A 19,498-nucleotide genomic window follows, 5' to 3' on the forward strand; every position below is an offset into this window, starting at 1 on the left:
CTATCCCACCCCTGCCTAGGGTGCAGGGGCCTACCGGGAGATCTCCAGAGTTCCCTGTCGTGGAAGTGACCTCACATGACCTTTGACCTATGATAACATTACAGGAAGTGATGTCATTTGACCCTAACCTGAAGTGACATTATGGGAAGCGATGGAACAACCTTCCACCGCTTTCATGAGTATAGCATTGTATAGAATTCCAGAAAGACAAATTATTCGTTATTCCAATTCTTGGTTATTTAGGGTCACTGCTAAAAGTGTTACACTTGTATGGAACCCCTTGTTTTTTTAAGAGGCCTGAACAAAAAAGCCTGCCACTCCAGAAACAAAAAGCCACATGGCACTGGCCACTGCCGAGGAGCTTCAATGAAAAAATACAACAAAAAATACAAAAAAATTGTATTTTTTTTTAGGGGTAGCAAGGGAGACCACAGGGTTAGCAGGGGAGCAGGTGCGACCCCTTGTTACCCCAAATGACGTCCCTGGCCAGCCCACCCCTGCTCTCTTCACAATAAGGGACTTGTTATTTCTGGCGTTTGCTACCACATTTTGCATGTTCATAACACTGTGAAGCACCGAAATCTACACATAATATGTGCCGGGTCACATGCGATGAACCCATTTCATTATCACTGGTACATGTGTACTCTTTTATCACAGAATAGTTATTGGAATGTGATGAAACTGCGGGATAAGATCGTTTACAGCTGGTTCCCATCTTACCCGCAAAACACCACTTGTTCATTTGCACTCTTCTTTTTCGGAAATATGCAGAAACAGAGCATGAAATGGATGTTCTGCAATTCAGGTCACTTCACCCAGATCATTTTAATTCCAATGCACACAGTATTCCCATTTTATAATAATATCAATGAGCGGAGTACATTGGCACAGGGAAAACCTTTTTGAAATAATGTGTTATAGTGGTACATCTAGCTATTTGAAACTCTTGCACTTAGCTTTCGCATCTCATCCGCAGGTGAATGGCAGAAGTGAAAGAACTAAAAGAACTTAAAGCAATCTATTTAGTGGTTCCTTGATGTTGATCAGGACAACTGAAAATACCTCTTACAAATGGGAAAATATGCTTATAATAATGCTACTAACATACAAATACGCATGCAAGTCTTAAATCATTTATATTATGGAAAAGAAACAGTAGTTTGCAGATAGCATGTTTGAATACAAAAAATGTGCTTATTCCTGGGTTCCCTTAAATAGTGAAGGGCTGTTTTATGGGCCAGTGTGTTATTGTGAAAGCTGCAAGCCCTATGGAAAAGTGATTAAAGATATCCCGCTTTTGTTTTTATAGCCTATAATCAAGCGTTGGAACTAATGGGGTCAGATGGTACTTCTTCAGCTTCCGATTCAGTTGTAGTCCAACATTTGATGAAATTCAAGGATATATATACATATGTATATATATATATATACATATGTATATATATGGGAGAGATATATAATAGTTGACTTATTGGAAGGAAGAGAGCCTGAAAAATTGCTTTCCCAACCATTTTTATTATTATTATCATTGTGGTATTTATTGCGGACCTAGCTTTGGGAAGCACCTGAGCGCTTTAATATCACAGGGGTAAGTACACTGAGGAAAGCAGAGAAACAAGGGAGTGGGGACCTAGCAAAAGGGGTGTGGGAGGGTGGACAATTTGACAGCCAAGGATCTACAAGCAACCAGGGAGCAAACAGGGGGAGGGGGGAGATCACCCAGTCTCGAGTAGGGTGAGGAGTGAAGGGTGTGTGGTCCTAGGTGTTACGGAGGAGTCATTATTAGAAGAAGAGGGTCTTGAGCACCTTCCTGAACTGTACGAGTGAAGGGGCAAGTCTGATGTTGACAGGCTGATGTTTAGAACCCAGAAAAGGCCTGTGACCTAATATTCTAGGGGGCTGAAGACTTTTGAGGGGCCAATGTGAGGCTGGAAGAGAGTAATGAGCTAGTCATTAGCCAGACTAAGTTCGAGCACAGGCAGGGAGGAGGCGGCTGCCAGTGAGACAGGTTAGTAAATCCCCATCACATACAGGCCAACATTCTGGAACACCCCTAAGGGAGATTTCAACACAGAAAGTGGGAGAAATGAAATGTTCCCATAGGATTGCATTGGGGTTAGAAAAATCAGGGGTCTCCCGCCTCAATCAAGAGGGTTGCCATATATTTGTATTTGTATTTATTACATTTATAGGGCGCTTTAATCCAAAGCGCTTTACATAGCAACAACAAGATTACATACAAAAATTGTAAGCATAATTATAAACATGAGACAAACCTTCAAAAAACAATAAGTAGAACAATTTATGTAGGTTTATAACAGAGAAGCAGAACAGAGAAAAAGTAAGAGGGAAGTAATGAGGTTAAAAGGACAGGGAATGAAGAAGATGAGATTTCAAGGAAGAACGTAAGGAGGGGTCTGAGGTAATGGAGCGCATAGAGAGCGGTAAAGAATACCAGTGTAGGGGGGCAAGAAGCTGAAATGATCGGAAACGAGAAGGGGCACAGGGAGGCGGGGGAACAGTGAGTAGGAAGAGATCAGCAGATCGGAAGGGGCGAGAGGGAGAGTAGAATGAGAGGAGAGAGGAAAGGTAGGGAGGGGCGAGATCGTAAAGAGATTTAAAGACGAGACAAAGGAAGTTAAATGTAAGTTGTGCTTGAAGGGAAGCCAGCCAAGAACAGAGAGCGGGGAAGAAATGGAATCATGAGGAGAGAGAAGACAAAGGGTGCGGATAGCAGAGTGATAGAGGGATTTGAGAGGAGCAAGATGAGAGGCAGGAAGGCCAAAGAGGAGAGAAGACCAGTAGAAAAGACAAGAGAAGATGAAGGCAGACATTAAGAGTTTGGTGGCATCAAAGGTGAGGGAGGAACGGATTTTTTTACGAACATTGAAAAGGTGGTATCGACAGATGCGGGAGGTGAGAGAAGTATGGTTGTTAAAGGAGAGGGAGGAGTCGAGGGGAAGGCCAAGATTGTGAGCATGGTTAGAGATGGGGAGATTAGAAGGGGGAAAGAGAATAAAAGGAGGAGGAGGAGGCAGGGGTTGGGAGGCAGAGGGAAAGAATAAGCTCTCTATCTTGTCAGAGTTGAGGGAGAGAAATTGGGAGGACATCCAATTTTTGATAGAAGTAAGACAGGAAGAAAGATTAAGGTGGATGTCAGGGTTGAAAGAAGAAAAAGAGCGAAAGAGCTGGCTGTCATCATCATAGACATGATGAGAGATACCGAAAGAAGAGATGATGGGAGGAAGAAGAGAAGTGTATAGAGAGAAAAGAAAAGGGCCAAGTACAGAGCCTTGGGGCACACCGAAGTCCAAGGGGAGAGTAGGAGAGGTATGGCCGCCCCAGGAAACAGCGAAAGAACGGCTGGAGAGGTAAGAGGAGAGCCAGTTAAGAACAAGACCTTTGAAACCAAAGGAAGAACGAGCGTGATCCTCCGGAGAGTACTGGACATATATTGTCACTGACGGCATACTTACTGTGAGGCAGCTGATGGCACTAGAAATCCTGGAGCCATTAAAGAAAAGGAGCGTGAGAAGGAGTGTTAAATGCAGGAACTTGATCTTGCTCTACATAAAATGCCAGAGTGGGCTAGAAATCCACTGGGAAGGCAAGAGTGACAGACGGGTGGACTGTGGGTGAGCGGCAGCTTGTAGGACGAGGGACCCTCCAGAGTCGTGTGTGGCTGTCTCCTCCCTACAACCTCATTTTCATGAGGGTGTTAAATGGTGCGAATGTTTGAAAACCTGCACACCCAATGAATCCGCAGGGATTGCCACGTGTGCACCATATTGGTACAGATCATCTGCACACAGCGGGAACCACGCCTGAAAATCCACTTTGGGTGCTGCACCGCTCCATGCAGGGGATCCGCATGCGTCTTGTGCGCGCTTGCGTCATCGTGCGTAGCCGTTCTCCGATGCTGGTGGAGAGCTAAGGGGATCTAAGGTACGGACTCTACCAGTGTTTTAGGACGTGCTCAACACAGCTGGAGTCTAAAGTGTAGTCTGCCATGTTTTTTTATGGCCGTTCCCTCCACTGATCTCCACCGTGTGCGGAGTGAACAGCTACAGGAACTTGGTGTCTACCTCCATGGGTGTAATTTTAGGGGGGGCAAGGGTGTTTTGTCCCACCCCAACTTTCGCGGCACACCATTTTGTCCCCCTCTTTTGTCAGGGGCACCTTTCCTTTAGATGGCATGCCCCCCCACCCAACATTTTCAGCAAAGTTACTCGACTGTCCACCTCGATTCATGAGCTTGTTTACTTCCCAAGTGGGAAAAGATGAGATACCAGTGGAGATGGCCCGCACAGCAGTTGGGGTAGCAGTGAGGCGCTCTCTGCTGCACAGCCCCCTCCAATAAAGTGACAATGATGATTTACAGTGAGACCCCGCAAAAGGGGAAAGGACGCCCATTCAGGAGCCTGGCACTGGAACTGCAGCAATGCAAGGGAGTGAGAGACGTCAGGGCAATCCTATTCGATTAGGGATGGTATCTCTGCATGCATAATGGAAAAGGAGTTCCAATTTGGGGGAAGTCTGCTTTAGCATGAGGGTGTAGTACGCAGGCGTTCCAGATTACAGAGCCCTGCATACGAGAAGCTCCGCCACCATATTTCTTACACCCAGCCAGCCGGCCGGCCGGTCGGATAGTTGCTAGGTTTGCTGATCTCAAGCACATGAACAGTTCATCCCACAGGCGGATTTAGCACTCGGATGACGGACAAACGGCGACCGGGCTCTGCCATGTCCTGGTGTGCCACCTCCCCAATCTCCTCACAGCAGCCACAGCACACACACGCCTGCCTCCCTCCTTGCTGGCAGTCAGACACATTGGAACAACCAAGAGCCTCTTTGCGCTCGCTCACATGGCCGGCTAAACATTTGCCAGGGGCCAGGGCTCGTGGGGACCCATTTCAATCAGATTGGGCCACCCATTGCCTACAGTTAGGTGGGGTGGTCACGGTCTGTGGCACCCTTGAGTTGCTTAAATAAGAATGGATTCACAGGAATGCCCTGTAATCTCGCGGGGCAGGCAGCCAGTGGGGAGCTGAAACACTCAACTGCCACTGAGAAGTTAGTAATTGCTCTGGCAGCACGGTGCTAACGCAGGTGAAAAAGGCAAAGAGGTGATAACACTGCTGGATGTGGTGTGCTATCAAACGGTGTCTGTAATCTGTTGAAAAGCACACATTGAAAGTCTTCAGTTAAGGAGACAGCTGCCAGCAAAGGGCAGCCTGCCACATGCACACAAGGCAAAGTGCACATTTAATGCCATGATAGAAAGAAATATTTTGCTGTTTAGTACCAACAACACTAAGTAGGAGGTCCAAGGGAAATAAAATGCACAACTAGCGATCCCTCAAGTAGGTTAAAAAACCTTTAACAACAAACATAAGCACTAGGGGGCAAGACGCTCCGTTGCTAGGAAGATGTACACAACCAAACACTGGTTAAGAAAGCCTAATAGCTCTACCAACACGCGGGGCGAACATCAGATTAAAACTAATTTTATGAATGTCAAGATCAACTTAAAAACACAATCATAATACACGGACTAACAAATGACTACTATTTGATTGCTGGTCTTGTACACAGTGCATGCAATAGCAGGCAGTTTATCACATTAAAGGCATTTGAATTGCAACCTTTTAGTTCATAGAAAAAGGTTTCTCGTGCTGTGCAAGAGTTAAAGCAATAATACACATCGAGCACTCCATTCATACTACTCATACCACACTCATACCGATTCATACTTCATCAACACCATCCCAACATGTTTCTTTCCATTCTATTTTAAACAAGATATATTGGACATTTTTCTGGGGCTGCCTGAATAAGGCAATAGCAGTGTTATTCAATTAAGATGTACACGTGAGAAAAACAACCAATGAATTTCTCATTCTGTGTGCCATTCCAGGTAGGCACCAATTTTTCAATTGAGATGCTATTTCTCAAGACCCTTCAGTCTTCTGTTATAAACCAACGTTTGGAGTCATCCCCTGCAACGGAACAGACATCGGTATGGTTATCCATATGTCTTATGTTGACCTTTATATTAAGTCAAATTCCACCTTTACTACTTAGGTGGAACACTAATTTACTTTGGTTATAACTACAAGTGGGCTTTCACAGTCTCGTCAATCATAAAGTAACCACATGGACATATGAGCATATTGCGTGTTCTGTCTGGTGGAGTTTGGAATAACAGAGTTGACACCGCCCACAAATGCTGGATGCGGAGTGCTATCAAACGGTGTCTGTAATCTGTTGAAAAGCACACATTGAAAGTCTTCAGTTAAGGAGACTGCTGCCAGCAAAGGGCAGCCTGCCACATGCACACAAGGCAAAGTGCACATTTAATGCCATGATAGAAAGAAATATGTTGCTGTGTAGTAAGACGCAAACCAGGGCAGCTGCATGCCCTCCCCCTCTTCCCTGAGGCTCTTGAGCACATAGAACAGGATCACAACACTGTGGGACTGTTAGGCGTACAAGGCACTGATATGTTCTAATTGGTCTTCTGGACCTGTCCAGAAAAAGATATGCAGAACCCTAATGTGCACAATATGGATTGACATGATCCTAAGCGACATCACAGTCAATAACATTGCAAGCTGTGATATCACTCTTCAATACTCTGGGACATCATTGGTAAAGACATTAAAAGAAGTTTCTGCCTGTAAGCCAAGAGAATATTGTGCAGTGCAATATATACATATTCACTATTATTAATATGCAACAACTCAGTCGTTTAGTAAACCATGAGGGTTTTTCTTCATAGTAAGAATGGCAAACTAAATTACTTCTAGTGACACCCAATGTCAGCAGATCAGGCCCAGTGAGATGCAATTATCTGTCCAGGATCACACATTGCACTAAAGTGGTCCAATCAGTATTTGCGCCCAGACTGTGACTTAAGCACTTGACTGCATATCTTCCCAGTGATGGGTCATACATCTTTTTTACAGTTTGGGTTTCCAAAAACAAAATCATTTTTTTATATGTCAATGCCTTGAAAAGCACACAAATCACATAAGAAACCAACCTGACATTATATACATTGTTATAGAAATAGGTCAAGCAAAAAGACATGTATCACTTTATTTTCGCCACCCTGAATCCACGATTGCAGTAGCAGCCTGCAAAGGAATGTGGGCCTAAAAACAAAATCATTTGGTTTTTAAAAAGATATTTACAGTGAAAAAGAATGAATATAAGGTCATCTGCTTAAGCCATTATTTTACAGAACATGCAGCGTTATACTCCCCTCCCATTTATTATCACCCACCAATCACACCTTTTAAGGGACAGCAGTCCTTACCCAGGCGCCCCTGTGTCTGGATCATCATCCTCTAATTGGTTTATTGAAATGAGTTTGACACAAAGCTAAACCTGGGGGTGCTGGGGAGCAGTGGGAAAGGCGCTGTGCCTTTTACTTTCTCCATTTCAGTGAAAGGTTCTTTGTTATAAAGATTCCGCTCTCTTTCTCATTTTGCTGCTATTTGAACACGCACCTGCCTTCCGTCACTCCATTTTTCCCTCCCTCTTTTAACCCGGTCGCACCATTTGCCTTTACATTGCTACCCCTCCCCTAACCATTCCTCACTCACTTGCCTCCTTTGTCTCTCTTTCTCATGCCCCCTCACTCTTCATTTCTCCCCGACTTTTTAGACCTCCATTATTCCCCATTCTCTTACACCACTGAACCCCCGCTCTCTATTTCCCCTCCCTTTAATCCTCTTCACCCGGTATTACCCCTCACTCTTGTGCCTCATTCACTATTGTCCTATTCTACTGCCCTCGTTCATTCTCTGTACTCATTCACCCTTTTACCCTCACCTGGCCCCATTCAATCACCTTATCTCCTGCCGGCCCTCACTCTCAATCTCTTGACTTTGACCTTTGGCCTCCTTCATACGCCACTCTCCTGTCCCATCAGTGATCATGTTACCGGTCCTTTCTCTACGTATTCCCTCTCCATTCACTGCCCTGTAGAGGGCTCTGTGCAGCTGGAGGAGATATGGGGGTGGTAGGATGGAGTTAAGGGGTCTTTCAAGTGCCACAAGCAGGCTGACAAAAAAGGTAACCCCTGGTATATTTTGAGATTAAAAGAACTTTGAAAAAGTCATTGAACTTTAAGTTTGTGATGTTCAATGACTTTTTTCAAAAGGGCTGTTCTCCCTAGAGGTTTGGCGCCCTTTTGTTTCTCGGGTGAGGCAACTTGTTACCCGTTAACCTCCTGCTGCGAAACCGGAGAGACAACGCCCCCCGATACACCCCTCCCAGTGGCCCAATATGTGTGGGGGGGGAGGGATGGCTTTATAACCACTGCTGATCCCTTTATTTCTTAAAGCAGAGCGTTTAAAGTGGGTGCAATTATTTACTATTGTTTGCCTATTTAAGAGACCATTGTTGTGTTAAGAACTGCAAAGGGGCATTTTTATTTTGAAAGCGCATGCAAAGCAGCAGTGAGCTGCCTACATTCTGTGCCTTCCTCCAGCCCAGTTAAACATATTGCCGAAAACCGTTTTAGCTATGTGCCTTATTTCCACACGTTTATATTTCCCAAGCCAAAAAGCCTTTAGGTAGAACGTAACATTTTCCTCACATTACATACGAAGCCTTCAAGTGTGCCATGAATATTTACCAAGGATGTGACAAGCGAGGTTGCCATCCTGAACACTTGAGCACTAGAGGGGATATTTATTGTCTCTGGTTCTGGCCCTGTACTGATTTTCAGGGCACAAGTCACTCACTACATGTGAGGGGACAGTGTCCGCCCAAATTTTTCAACGAGTGGACGCAACCCCGGTTCTGTGTTTTTGAGGCCAGCATTAAAAAAAAAGTGTGCTTGCTCAAGTGTTCAGCTACTAGGATTTGACAGCAGTATGTCATGTTTCCAAGGCAGACATTAAAGCACAAGTCTCATGATTTTGTTTTCTTTGGAATATTTCACTACAAATTGAAACTGAAAGATAGTCATGATAGAGGGAAACTAACAACTGAATACACAGGCCGACCAAGACGATGCACTAGGATGCCTCATCAACAGCACCCTGACCCCGACCCATTGGAAGCTTCAACTGACCAGTGTCACATTAGACAACAAGAGAATAGATTGTAGCAACCCAGCTCCACACCCGAAGAAAAAGGTTCAGACACACCCATCACTCCATACAACATTCACTATGATACAGCTGGATCCGCGCAGCACCACCACAACGAGGCGGCCCACAAGGGACCAGCAACAACCCACCCACAGGGATACAGCTCAAACGGAACCAGAAGTACTGGAATCAGGAGACAGATCCCTCAATGTTCTGCATACTCAACCCACACAAAACTCACACAACCATTTCTCTCCCAGCAATCCGCACGCACTTTACCACACTGCATCAACAACACATAAACGGCATCTACAGCACACAAGGTCTCGCCTGATCCGATACATGCACCAGAGCCCAGCACCCGGTGTATACCGAGCTGAAGCTGCCAACAGCACACCACCTCTCCCACTCTCCTACTCCCCTCCTCCCGACTAACCCTACCCGCCCTCCTTCCTTTTTACAGATCCGCCAGAGCGCCTGCGGACCAATTCCGTTGGTGACGGTGCGCTATATAAGTACCTTTAACATAACATAACACATTGTTGAGCTTATAAGGTGGGCACCTTTTATACTTTGCTAGGGTAGTTCTTGGAAATTCTCCTCTCAGCTTATTTATATATACATACATATTTTTTTTAACCATGTTTTCGCTACTGCCTACGCCTACATAGGTAGTGGTCATCATCTAGTGATGTCACTTCCTGTGATGTTACCAAATTCAAATGATGGGCCCCTGCACTTGGCCCTGTAAATGCTAGGGCCGGCCCCGGCTGAGAGTGCACAATGCACGTGGGGGAATTGATGTACGTTGTCGTGCGGTTCACCATTTTGCACTTTGGGAGCCACGGCCCGCGTGATGTGATCCTAATGTCCTCACGCGAGGTGCGTGACGCTGACCGGGTGCGCTTTGTAAATGCTGTTGCAGTCCCTTTAACCGGAAGAGTGGAGCTAGAGAATGAGGGAGAGCGCGGAAGGGTTGCGCGGCCTGGAGGCAGATTCTCCAGCAGCTGCGGGCAGTGACGGTGTAGCCAGTCCGGTGAGTGACTCACCCCCTGGCATGGCTCACCCGCTGACACAGCCCACGCTGACGGGAAACCCATGAAAGCCCCTTTATACCGCGACCCATTGTTATGTCCTCAGCCCGCATCCCCGCCCTCGTATTCCTCTAATCCCCTGGTCCTGGGATGGCCTGGCACAAGAAGTCAGCCCCTCGAACCCCACCCCAGGGGCATCTCCAAATGCCAGCAGCGAACACAACACAGCACAAGAAACAATTCAATACAAATGTGTTTATAGCAGGTCCTGGAGAAGCAGCTGTGAAAAGGCCGCGGGCGCCACCTTGCCAGCCCCAAGATCACTTCACTTCTCCGTGGAGCACATTCCTACACAGCGGGCAGCCAATGGTATTAGCGGCCCTGAGCAGCAGCCAAGAGCAGGGCATTGGCCTGACCCCTCGGCGCGACTCCAACACGTCATCTCGCTTCCCCCCCCCTTCCCCTTCGCTCTCATTCCAGCATTCCTTCACCTGTCTCATTTCCCCCAGCCACCGGATCCACGTGTTTCTCTATTCTTCCTTCCTTTTCTACACTTCACTCTTTCTACCTCCTCTCCAACTAAGTCTCTATCTGTCTGTATCAGTCTCTATCTGTTTTGTGCGATATCACTTCTTCTTGCATTTGAGCTCACTTCGAATTATTCATTTTATCTCCCCCATCTGCCAAATATCTTTAATCAGCTCTATCGGTTGCCATCTGTGTATATATCTAGCTGTCCATCTATCCATAGCTCTATCCATCTATCCCTCTATCTATCCCTCTATCTATCCCTCTATCTATCATCTATCCATCTGTGTATATATCTAGCTGTCCATGAATCCATAGCTCCATCCTTCTATCCCTCTATCTATATATCTACCTATCTATCTATCCATCTATCCAGCTGTGTATATATATATAGCTGTCCATCAATCCATAGCTCCATCCTTCTATCCCTCTATATATCTACCTATGTATCTATCTAACCATTTATCCACCTGTTTATCTATCTGTATATATAACTGTCTTCCTAGCTATATATCTAGCTATATATTTATCCATGTATCCGTCGGTCTGTCTTTCTATCTATCAGTCTATCCATCTATGCGGTGCTCTATCGTTGTATTACTCTATCATTCATTCGGTCTATCTCTTCCCCTTCTCCCTCACTCCCCCTCTCTCTCTTTATCTCCTTCCCTCTCCACCACTTCTCTCTCTCTACCTCCTCTCTCTATCTCTCTCCCCTCCCATTCCCTCCATCCCTCTCTCTCTCCCACCCTCTCCCTGCCTCTCTCCCCCTCTCGCTCTATATACATATATCACATATATACAATATTCAATGAAAAAACTTTAGTTAAAGATTAGTTAAGGTAAGAAACTTATCGCAAAAAAATCCCCAGAAATTCAACACAAGGGGGAACTCAGGGCTGGCTTAACTCTGCACGTTCCACTTGGACTCCCCTATAATACTATATCACCCATAATGCCATCTTTTATGGTATTGTGAATCCCTTCTCTTCTGATAAATATGTCCTCTGGCGCTTTGCAAAGTTAAGCTGGCCCTGAGTTCCCCAATGAGTTGAATTTCAGGGGTTTTGTTGCAATAAGTGTCTTACCATAGCTGATCATTAACTACATTAATGGGTGTTAGACTTACCGGTACACTGTGGTAGCGCGAGTTATGGTTGCTTAGCTTACCATAACTGGCAAATTTCTGAAGTTTTTCGGTTTAACTTGTAACCATAACGTCCCTTTAACAACGTTTTTCCATTGAATTTCATAGGTTTTTATTATTGCAATTTAACCATAATGTCCTTTTAACAACGTTTTCCTGTGAATTTTATGGGGTTTTATTAGTGCAACTTAACCATAACGTCCCTTTAACAAAGTTTGTTCAGTGAATATATATATATAAATATATATATATTCTTTTTATGGGGGCCTCATGGCTGCTTGCCCTTTACAGTGCATTACTTTCAAGGACTGACAGTAGCACGGTTTAAAAGAAATAATGTGGATCCTTGTGTTTTCTTAGTGTGCTATGAGATATTTAAAACTAAGAAAACATGCAGCGTCACGCGAGACTGTGGACTGTCTCTCATGCATGCAGTAACTGGGACGGACCCTGATTAGCTTCAAAGCGCGGAAGTGGCCAGCCCCCTAGGGCCATGTTTCTGTATGTGGTCTTGTAACTTGTGTTAATTTATTAAGCAACATGTCCTGAGGGGGCTGGCTCCTTCCTCCCTTTGTAGCTGAGCAGGGTCTCGGTTACTGCATGGATGGGACTACCAGATCCCTATTTCCAGTGTATGGACTACAGATAGCCGTGTCTATGTCTAGAATCATAGATGCTGAAAAAAAGGCTTTTTTGCCCCCCCCCGGCCCTCACCAAGTGCCCCGTCATCTGTGCCTGCTCCCTCCACTCCCCTAATGGCCTCCTCACCTCTTCTGCCGTCTCCCATTCCCCCACAATACACAGTGCTTCTGTGATGCAGTTTGCTTTGAGATTTCGGCCATTCGCGACTATACCCCAGCTTACAGCCGAGGGCATGGGAAAAATGTTTGAGCCTCATGTTGCAAACTTGGTGCCCAGTCCCCCTACAACTCCCAAATTTCACCTTGTGTCCTCTTGCCTCCCCCCACCTCTACCCTGATGGCATTTGATTTTTTTTTTTTAACCTGCAAATGGCTTTTTTCAGTGTTTCATTTTCTGATACCCTCGGCTATAATCTGGGGTATAACCAGAGGTATAACCGCGGATATCTGTGGCATTGAGAAAAAATAAAGATGGCGGCTGTTTCATTTATTAACACCCGGTGCCTTGCCAATTTACCTGAGATATAGCTCTCTATTTTGGAGAAGGGGCACCCCCTGTTCCTTCAAATATTTTAAAAAGTACTGGACGGAATAACCCCAAACCACAAAAGTATCCAGTGTCAATGCTTCATGCCAAAGCTGTTCCGGAAATGATCCAAATCTGTCCCAACGGTTTTGATGTGCGGTCCGGGCAAAAATAGACCTTTTTTATCTATGGGGAAATTTATGGCGACTAGGCCGGAACTATGTTACCCAATGACACTCAAAAGGAGTATTATATATCAATGGAGTATTTTTCATTACACCTTGACACTCCTGATAAGTACTTATTATCTATCTATGAAGTATTACACATCGACACTCCTCACTACGCATTGACACTCCTTATGAAGTATTTTCCATTATGCATTGACACTACTGATGAGTATTTATTATCTATCTATGGAGTCTTTTTTTATCTATGGAGTATTTTTCATTATGCATTAACACTCATATGAGTATTACTATCTATCTTTGGAGTATTTTCCTTTACACTTTGACTCCTAGTGAGTATTTGTTATCACTCCATGGAGTATTTTTTATTATGCATTGACACTCCTGATAAGTACTTATTATCTATCTATGGAGTATTTTTTATTTCACATTATCTTCTAGTGAGTATTTATGATCCCTCTATGGAGTATTTTCCACTATCTATTAGGGAGTACTTTCCACACTCCTAATGAGTATTTATTACCTAACAGCCATGCTCATGCTTTTGTTTTCATAATTCATTGACACTCCTGATGAGCATTTATCTATGCTCATATCTATGGAGTATTTTTAATTACGCATTGACACTCCTGATGAGTATTTATTATCTATCTATGGAGTATTTCTTATCGATGGAGTATTTTTCATTATGCATTAACACTCATATGAGTATTATTATCTATCTTTGGAATATTTTCCTTTACACTTTGACTCCTAGTGAGTATTTGTTATCGCTCCATGGAGTATTTTTTATTATGCATTGACACTCCTATGAGCATTTATTATCTATCTATGGAGTATTTCTTATCGATGGAGTATTTTTAATTATGCATTGACACTCCTATGAGCATTTATTATCTATCTATGGAGTATTTCCCATTACACTGACTCCTAGTTTTTATTATCGCTCTATGGAGTATTTTCCATCATGCATTGACACTACTTTGAGTATGTATTTTATCTATCTAGGGAGCATGTTTAATTTCACAATATCTTCTAGTGAGTATTTATTATCTCTCTATGGAGTATTTCCCATTACACTGACTCCTAGTTTTTATTATCGCTCTATGGAGTATTTTTCATTACCTATTGACAGAGTATGTAGCCGCCTACATACATGAGTTCTTCCCACACTGTCAATTGTACGTTACATGGTTCGCCCCCCTTTCAAAGTAAACGTTATGTTGGTGGAGGTGACACCCAGGTGGGGAGAGCTAGAGACTGGGGGGGGGGGGGGGGGGAGGTTTAGGCCTTGCAAGCACTCAGGTGAGGATCTGGTCCAACCGGGCCGGAGTGATCCAGCCTCGAGAGGAAAGTACTGAATGGAAAAGGTAAACACACCCTCTTCTTTTAGTATCAATTGGGGTGGGGGCCGGGGGCACGAGCTTTCTCTGGAATTGCACGAGAGGCACAATTAAAATAGCAATACAGCTGGTGTGATATAAGAACGATGCACCATGTCCAAGTAATCTGGGGAACAAGGAAAGGTGATTTCAACCTGAACCCTAGAAACATAACAAAACTCACTCAGGATGCATAGTGCACTCCCATAAAATCTCACACAGGAGGCATAGTGCACGCCCATAAAATGTCACCCAGGATGCATAGGGTACTCCCATAAACTCTCACCCACAATGCATAGTTCGCTCTCATAAAATCTCACCCACAAAGTGGAGTGCTCTCCCATAAAATCTCCCACAGAAGACATAGTGCCCCACCAATGAAATCACACCCAGATTTCCCGTCCATAAATCTTACCCAGAAGGCATAATGCCCTCCCATAGGTTCTGACCTAGAAGGCACAGGACCCCCCATAGAATCTCACCCGGATTTCATAGTGCCCTTCCATAAAATCTCGCCCAAAAGGCAAAGTGCCCTTCTATAAAATCTCACCCAGAAGGCACAACGCCCTCCCATTAAATCTCACCCAAAATGCACAGTGCCCTCGCATATAATCTCACCCAGAAGGCACAGTACCCTCCCATAGAACCTCACCCAGATGGTACAGTGCCCTCTTTTAGAATCTCATCCAGGAGGCACAGTGCCCTCCTTTAGAATCTCACCCAGGAGGCACAGTGCCCTTACCACAGATTCCCACCCAGAGTGCACAGTACTGGTAACCTATGTGGAACAACACATTTGCGGCTGCCAAGAGATTTCCTTTCGAAATGGGCAAAAACACAGAAAACTCGAAAGCAGGAACGAATTCGCAGCAAAGACATGTTACACTCGCACACATGGAACTAATCACAGGTATCCACATGGACGTGTGCAGGAAGAAAGACCAGCACGCCAACATGAACCCATCCCGCGACGTGGAACACGCACTGGAGGCAAACACTGTACACACAATCCAAGAAACCCGTCTAGCACAACATTATCCAAACATACGGGAAAATACAAGGTTCCTGCACACCCAAGGAAACGTGAGGAACACAACTATACCGCAGGGAGTACAGGTTGCCACCTAAACAAGTCTATGCACGTTTACTACAAACACTCCTCCTACGTTCAATATTTAGCACATAGAAACAAACTCCACCACACAAGTACAACCCTAGCACACACCAGGACACTACCTCACAACACATGCTTTAAGCATTAGGTAGCTTAGAAGAAGAGCATACATGTCTACTGGTCAGACTCCTGCCTGGCCACTGGTCACTGGCCAGCCCCCTGCCTGCCACTGGTCAGCCTCCTGCCTGGACACTGGTCAGCCTCCTACCTGGACACTGGTCAGCCTCCTGTCTGGACACTGGTCGGCCTCCGGCCTGGACACTAGTCGGCCTCCGGCCTGAACACTAATAAAGGCCTCCTGTCTGGTCACTTGTCAGCCTCCTGCCTGGACACTGGTCACTGGTCAGCCTCCTGCCTGGTCACTGGTCAGCCTCCTGCCTGGTCACTGGTCAGCCTCCTGCCTGGCCACTGGTCAGCTTCCTGCCTGGCCACTGGTCACTGGTCAGCCTCCTGCCTGGCTACTGGTCACTGGTCAGCCTCCTGCCTGGCCACTGGTCAGCCTCCTGCCTGGCTACTGGTCACTGGTCAATCTCCTGCCTGGCCGCTGGTCACTGGTCAGCCTCCTGCCTGGCTACTGGTCACTGGTCAGCCTCCTGCCTGGCTACTGGTCACTGGTCAGTCTCCTGCCTGGCCACTGGTCAGCCTCCAGCGTCTATGAGCTGCCACATTTCCATGACCGTGCTGCGCTTTGGGTAAGAGAGGCCATTCTCGTGACAGGGCAGGGGTCAACACTAAGATGTGTTGACCTGGAGCAAAACGCAGCCGCTCTTGGGAATCAGTCATCACCCATTAGCGAGGAGCTACCTCCGGGGAACCAGGCGCTAGTGAATACCACGAACCAAACCCAACTTGTCCAAAAGATACAAACTCTAACTTGTCGGCTTCAAATGTCCCTCAGTGTGTCCTTTATTCCCAGACCTACACTGTCAATATCACGCTGCTGTTTCAAGCTAACCAGGCTCCCAAGCTTGGCTCTAACCAGGAGCTACAAAGCCCCCCAGCTCCTGGCAAGTTCCAACCCGACAATGGATGCCGTGATTTGAATTTCCAGATTCAGGAATGGATTATTCTAGGGATAATAGTGTCTCGCGAGCGCCACATCAGGCTGGAGAGCAGTTGTAAAGGGGGTGAACAGAGAGGGGCTACATCTGAACGCGGACATTAGCCAATGGGATGCCCGCCTCCAGTGCCTCCGCCTGCTAGGCACCCCATACACAGGCAACAGGCACCCGAGGCACCAGACTCCGGCCTATCGGATACCTGAGCGGTGCCGCGACTGCGCTTTCAGGCACAGATATAGCGCCGAGAAGTGATAACAATGGCCGTTGTGCACTATGCAAAACTTTCGATATTGACATGAATACCTACCATTCTCTTTCCTATCTAATGTTTTGCCTGCAACCTCTTGCTGCCCATTTCTTATAGCTCAGTGGGTTAATGCATCGATGGAAGACATTTTCTCCACGTGGATTAGGGTACTGCTGCCAAGGAGTTACGGCATTGTAACGCCTGCTGTTTACAGCCCTGCACACGAAGCTGCAGGGCTTCAGGGCCCCGAATGATGTCAAGTTATTACGCAGTGCTGTTTGATTTACGAGGGCAAAACTTTTTTTTTATTACAAAAGAAACCGATTCCGGCCGAGTACGGGCCGGCGGCGAGGCTTTTCTAAAAGGAATGGCTGAGTGCACAGCCTGTGGTGAGCTCATAGTCCCCCACCCCCTCGCCCTCCCCCCGCCAGCAAGAGATTAGCCGGGCACCCAGCCATTGTTCACAGCCATCACCCATGGCATTGTTCATTCGTTTATAGAACCCAGCCCTGGCACTGGTGGGGGAGGGGAGGGCATGGGTAAAACACACCGCCACCAGGCAGGGCATGCATGTCCAGTCACAGTGACCCTCTGCGAACTCAGTAAGTAATACTTGTATTTACAAAGAATGTGTGTGTATGCGCGTCTGTGTGTGTGGTAGTGTGTGTTAGTGTGTGCATGCATGTGTGGCCGTGTGCGCATGTCTGTGTGTATGCGCGTCTGTGTGTGTGTGTATGTGGTAGTGTGTGTGAATGTGTGTTAGTGTGTGCATGCATGTGTGGCCGTGTGCGCATGTCTGTGTGTGTATGCGCGTCTGTGTGTGTGTGTATGTGGTAGTGTGTGTGAATGTGTGTTAGTGTGTGCATGCATGTGTGGCCATGTGCGCATGTCTGTGTGTGTGAATGTGTGTGTATGCACGTCTGTGTGTGTGTGTATGTGGTAGGGTGTGTGAATGTGAGCATGTGTGTGCAATGCATGTGTGCCCGTGTGCACGTGTCTGTGCGTGCGTGCGTGTGTGTTTTCTGCATATCGCCCGCCCTCTGCAGGACGGGCCCTCTTTGATCGCGCACCTTACCGCTGGAATCGCTTAACTCCACGGATTCGTTTCCACTCCCATCCCCCTTTGCTTACCTACATACTTAAAAACATGTCTCTTGCAACGGTAACAGCCCTGCTGTTCTGCACCCCCCCCCCCCCCCCGCACTCCCCACCCCCAATGGCCCGCAGAGACCACCTGGGTGAGGACATTTGTGATGATTTACAAGTGAGCAGATTTATTCTAATGATAAACGGGTGCGGGTCCCAGGTCTCCCTGCACCCTGTGTGAGATTTTTGGGCGTGCCCCCACACCCTTCTGCCCCGCGTGCACATAGTAGGCCCAGAATAAAATGCCATGCCACAATAAAAAGCTGAACTGGATGCATTAAAATTCCTGTCTAGCCAACCAACAACACAGACCATGCTTGATCTCTCTATCATAGGTGCCCAGAAAGCAAGTCATACCACATGGCTAGACAGGCTGACCAAACCTTTTGGCCAGTCTAGTTATTTCTTACTGTGCCATGACTTGTTTCCTGGGCAGGTATGATAAATCAAGCATGGTATGTGTTATTCCTTGGCTAGACTGGCATTTTGGGCCAAAACCCAGGTGGTGTCTGGGAGGGGTGTGCAAAAAGGTGGGTCGTGTAGAACAGCAGGGCTGTTACCGTTGCAAGAGACATGTTTTAAGTGTGTAGGTAATAACACGTACCATGCTCCAAGCAGTCGTCTCCCACGCTCTGTGCTCCACTATGCAGACAGGAAGCTGCTTTTCTGTCCAGAGAAGTGGGGCCTAACAGGAAGTAACATTCTAGTTGAAGTGCAGTGCTCTGGAGCGCCATGCTGCATCTAGAACATTACTTTGAAGTTGGAGGCTCCACTATGTAGACAGGAAACCAGGAAGCTGGTTTCATGTCCCGCGCAGTGGGGCCTAACAGAAAGTAACATTCTAGTTGAAGTGCAGTGCTCTGGAGCGCCATGCTGCATCTAGAACATTACTTTGAAGTTGGAGGCTCCACTATGTAGACAGGAAACCAGGAAGCTGGTTTCATGTCCCGCGCAGTGGGGCCTAACAGAAAGTAACATTCTAGTTGAAGTGCAGCGCTCTGGAGCGCTGTGCTGGCAGTGCCGTGCTGCATCTAGAACATTACTTTGAAGTTGGAGGCTCCACTATGTAGACAGGAAACCAGGAAGCTGGTTTCATGTCCCGCGCAGTGGGGCCTAACAGGAAGTAACACTCTAGTTGAAGTGCAGCGCTCTGGAGCGCTGTGCTGGCAGTGCCGTGCTGCATCTAGAACATTACTTTGAAGTTGGAGGCTCCACTATGTAGACAGGAAACCAGGAAGCTGGTTTCATGTCCCGCGCAGTGGGGCCTAACAGGAAGTAACACTCTAGTTGAAGTGCAGCGCTCTGGAGCGCTGT

At 46.4% G+C, this 19,498-nt stretch overlaps 1 protein-coding gene across 2 annotated transcripts in view; it reads right to left on the reverse strand.

Moving 5' to 3' along the window:
- The window catches only part of RALGDS (ral guanine nucleotide dissociation stimulator), a 553,913-nt gene that overhangs the window by 290,283 nt on the left and 244,132 nt on the right, over positions 1-19,498 (reverse strand). The gene's annotated exons all lie outside the window — the stretch shown is intronic.

This window comes from Ambystoma mexicanum, chromosome 8 (assembly GCF_040938575.1).
Source record: "Ambystoma mexicanum isolate Mex_15411 chromosome 8, UKY_AmexF1_1, whole genome shotgun sequence".
Classification (NCBI taxonomy): domain Eukaryota; kingdom Metazoa; phylum Chordata; class Amphibia; order Caudata; family Ambystomatidae; genus Ambystoma; species Ambystoma mexicanum.